This window comes from Camelus ferus, chromosome 31 (assembly GCF_009834535.1).
Source record: "Camelus ferus isolate YT-003-E chromosome 31, BCGSAC_Cfer_1.0, whole genome shotgun sequence".
Lineage (NCBI taxonomy): Eukaryota > Metazoa > Chordata > Mammalia > Artiodactyla > Camelidae > Camelus > Camelus ferus.
In genome coordinates this window covers 253,193-257,825 of record NC_045726.1, presented here as the reverse complement: position 1 = coordinate 257,825, position 4,633 = coordinate 253,193, and the positions used below count along the sequence as shown (strand labels likewise).

General features: G+C 47.7%; 1 long non-coding RNA gene across 1 annotated transcript; it reads right to left on the bottom strand.

Annotated features, from left to right (window-relative positions):
* Positions 1 to 1,866: 1,866 nt before the first annotated feature.
* LOC116660722 lies at positions 1,867 to 3,319 on the bottom strand. Its single transcript, XR_004316320.1, has 2 exons — positions 3,269 to 3,319; positions 1,867 to 2,139 (listed from the first exon to the last, which is right to left on the bottom strand). It is a non-coding gene; the product is annotated as an uncharacterized LOC116660722 (long non-coding RNA).
* Between the last annotated feature and the right edge of the window lie 1,314 nt (positions 3,320 to 4,633).

Sequence of the window (4,633 nt, the reverse complement as noted above, 5' to 3'; positions counted from 1 at the left end):
GCAACACAAACTTTACTTGGCAAGATCAGACTCCAGGCTGCGCAGCCACAGGGGTGAGGGCAGGCGGTCGTGGTGACAACCTGAGCTGGGGCACTGAGTGTCCACCCGCTGTGTCCACACCCCTTTCCTCCCTGTCATCTGTTTCTCCATTGTTTCCAGACTGCTGAATCCTCAACTGTCCACGTCGGGCTGACCACTCACCAGGTGGGCCTTATCCTTGAATCCCAGGGACTGCTCGATTGCCGCCCCAAAGCCCACAATTTAAGTTCAGAACCTTTATCAAGAGGGTCTACAAAGCACTGGCTATTCTGTGCCAACTTGCTAATGCACAGAAGGAAGAAAATTCAGGATGTGGAGAGAGCTCTCCCCAAAAGCTTCCTCTGTGAGATGGACACCTGCCACAGCCAGTCACCCCTCCTCATCCCCCCGGGATCCCTCTGAAGAGGTGCACAAACCAGCATGTCTCTGGGGAGGAAGAGCCCATGTTGGGCCCTGTGCTGGGCATTTGACAAGTCCTGGGCATCTTGCTTGATCCTCCAATCATACCCATTTTACAGATGAAGAAATAGGCACAGAGAGGTTGGGGAAATTGGCCAATGCCACACAGCGGCGAATGGATAGCACAGAAGCCACAAGAGGCTGGACAGACCCAGCAGGGCAAGCATGGCGTCCTGTGCAGACAGGCCGCTGGCTCCTGCCCAAGGGCTGTGAGGTAACAGGAAGGCGCCCAGCCTGACCAGAGGGGCCAAGCTGGGTGACATGGGTGGGCAAGACCAGGATGACGTTGACAAGACCCTGCTCGTGACCCCTCCCCGACTGTAACCGCCCCCTCTCCAGCTTGCACTTCCACTAAAGCTACCAGCCACCCCGAGGAGGCCGGGCCAGGCAGCTGGGGGACAGAACCCGCCTGCTGGGCCAGCGCACCTGCAGTGTGGGCAGAGGAGCGATGTGGCCGGCCCCGAGGGCTGTGATGGGCGGGGTGCACCCCAGTCTTCTCGAGCTGAGTCACACGCTGGCCCCAGGAAGCCTGGCCACATGACCTCCAGAATGAGGCGATTTGGACTTGCTGTTGAATGTGAGCCAAGTCACTGCTGCTTCTGGAAGCAGAAGGGAGCTGAGCTTAACTGAGCATCCCCTCCCAAGAAGGGGCACCACCTCTGGGGCACATCCTGGGTCAGCGGGGGTGGTGCCCTGATGTCACACGAAGGGCGGGGCATCACCTGCAGATGCTGCGTGGGGAAACGGCTTGGCCCTGTCTTGTGGGTGCATTTGTGAGACAACTTCTCTGAGGATCTTAGGCTGAGGAAGAGATCGTAACAGGCTCAGATAGACCCAGAAACCCCCCACACGCTCAGATACACACACACGCACCTCAAGACACACCACAATCAAACACTCACAGACACTCAACAGCACTACACGAGCCTTCAGCCTGGTGGACAGCCTGAAGCCCAACAGCCCCAGGCAGACCTGCGACCCCAGGACTTGGGGAAGAAATGGCAGGAACCACCCAGTACAAGGCCCTGCAGGGCCCATGCTGACTGCCCACCTCAGCCCCTGCCTCACCTAGTCCTGCCTTACCCTGGGCCTGCCCTTTCCTGGACTTGCCTTCACATGGTCCTGCCCTCTCCTGGGCCTGCCCTCTCCTGAGCCTTCCCTCACCTAGGCCTGCCCTCTCCTGGGCCTGCCCTCACGTTGGCCTTCACTATCCCGATCTGCCCTCTCCTTAGCCTGCCCTCGGCTGGGCCTGCCCGTTTCTGGGTCTGCACACACCTGGGCCTGCCCTCTCCTGGTCCTGCCAAAAGCTCCAAAGTGCTGGGTTTTATTCCCTCTGCTTAAAAGTTAATGAGATGCAGAGAAATGTGGTTTAGAATACTACATCAATTTTAATCATGCACATATAATATAAAAATATTTTCCTTTAATAAACAGTGTCAATATCTTGAAGGGAAGTAACTAAAATGTGAGGCAAACAGCCCAGCAGGTAAATGTTTACTTTTCATCTTGTAGATCAGACACTTTTTCTTCATCATCTCCACATGTTCTTCACGTGCTTTCGAAACCAGATCTTGACTTAGACTTGACTTGTCCATTAAGCCTACAAGAGTCTGTAGGACTTAGATTCAAGTTCAATAGCAGCTGGAAAGAAAGTGAAAGAATTAGATTCTTAAAATACTTCATAGGTAACTAAATGTCAGTTTATTTTTTAAGAAAAGCTGAGACTTTTCTAAGTTTTAAGAAGAATGAAAAATACCTATATACGATTACAACACAAAACCCAAGATTACTACTCTAGACTTTGCCCAGGGCTGCATGTTGAATTAACTGCTCCTGTGGCTAAGGATCAGAGCGCCTGGTTTTCTCACTCTTCATTCACTTACTCAGCAACCATGTGCTAAGGCACTGTGACAAGCACTGGAACCACAAGATGAAGATGACAGAGACCACCCTGAAAGATCTTGTACTGTAAACAGGAGAAACAGATGAACAGGCAGTTTCGGTACAGAGACATAAATGCCATGACAGGTATAAAAGAGGGCAGAGTTGGAACACTCAGAAGGGACGTCCAGCTTTGTGTCAATATTGTCCCCTCTTTGGTGGCCGTGATGTGTAAGCAGATACCTGAAGGAGGAGGAGAAAGTGTGGGAGGGAGAGGCAGGAAGGGCGCCCGTGGAGCTGGGCGCAGTCTGACCAGCCGCTGGAGCACAGGGGCAGAGCAGGGGAGTAAAGAGATATGGCTGAAGACTTTGGCAAGAGCCAAATCGATGTGGGTGTTTTTCTTCCAAGCTAAGGAATTTGGAATTTTTCCTGAGGGCAAAATGTTAACCAGTGACAAAGTGAATGACAGGAAATTAATTGTCATCCACCAGGGGACAGGTACATGAACTGTGATTGCTTGAGTCTGGGTTTTTTGCCTCAGTCACTACCAGAAACTCGAGAAGCTGACGACCTCCATGCTTTCTGAGAACAGGTCTGTGCACAGGTGACAGGCCCATGGGGACAGCAGGAGAGGAAGGGCACAGCCAAAAACATAGAACACAGACTTCTTGAGATTTTTTTAAAGCTATGGATCACGAGGAATAAATGAGGAATCAGTGTATTTATCATTATGAATGAAATTAAGCTTTGACAGTTTTCATTAGCTATGTGTAAGGAAAAAATTTAACATAGTATGTTATTCAAACAATAGAAACAGGTGCCATTTACTGTTTACAGTGTAGATCAGAAATCAATGTCTAAATTAAATTCAGAAATGTTGGCAACATACCTTCTTTTAATTCTCTAGCTATATTATTCCCCAACTTCTTCCGCATCTGAAATAAGTCAAATATGATTTTTAATGTTTAAATTAACAAGAAACATTATCATAGGAATGAGAGCTAGCTTATGAAATGTGGCCTTTAAATAATAATTTTAGAGACTTGACCTAACTTGGGGGTTGCTTAAATAGAAAAACAATCACAGGAATAAAATAAATTCATACTTACTTTCATTTTAGATAATAGAGAACATATATCTGTAAGGTTATTTAGATTCCCCTGATGGAAAGCACAGTAAACACTGCCCTGTTGGATACACATAATCTAAGAGGGCGATGACTGATCTTATTAGCACAAACGTTTAAACAATTCAAGTCATGTTCTACTGAGAGATAAGTGTGTGTGAAAGCCGTCCTTCACCTAGCTTGTTGGGAACACAAAGTTTCTTTTCACTTGAAAACACCAATCCATATATATATATGGGGAGGTACTAGCTACAACTCTGTTTTACAGTGAAAACTGCAGGAATTTCAAACCGGCACTAGGAAACAGACTGAGAAAGCATAGTTAATGTTTCTCCTGCAACCCGTTCCCTTGGTGCTAGATGAACGAACGTCTCTCCACATGCTCAGTTCTGAGAGATAAGTGTGTGTGAAAGCCGTCCTTCACCTAGCTTGTTGGGAACACAAAGTAACTTTTCAATTGCAAACTCAACTCCATACATATATATGGGTATGTACAAGCTCCAACTCAGTTTTACGGTGAAAACTGCAGGAACATCAAACCGGCAATAAGAAACAGACTGAGAAACCAGAGTAAAAGTTTCTCTTGCAGACCGTTCCCTTGGTGTTGGTGAACGAACGTCTACCCACATGCTCAGATCTGAGAGATAATTGTGTGTGAAAGCCGTCCTTCACCTAGCTTGTGGGGAAAACTGTTTCTTTTCAGTTGCAATCTCCTCTCCATACATATATAAGGGGAGGTACTAGCTCCAACTCGGTTTTACAGTGAAAACTGCAGGAACTTCAAACCGGCACTAGGAAACAGACTGAGAAACCAGAGTAAAAGTTTCTCCTGCAACCCGTTCCCTTGGTGCTAGATGAACGAACGTCTCTCCACATTTTCAGTTCTGAGAGATAAGTGTGTGTGAAAACCGTCCTTCACCAAGCTTGTTGGGAACACAAAGTTCTTTTCACTTGAAAACTCCACTCCATAAATATATATGGGGAGGTACTAGCTCCAAAACTGTTTTACAGTGAAATCTGCAGGAATTTCAAACCGGCACTAAGAAACAGAGTGAGAAACCAGAGTATAATTTTCCAATGCAACCCGTTCCCTTGGTTCTAGGTGAACGAACGTCTCTCCACATGCTC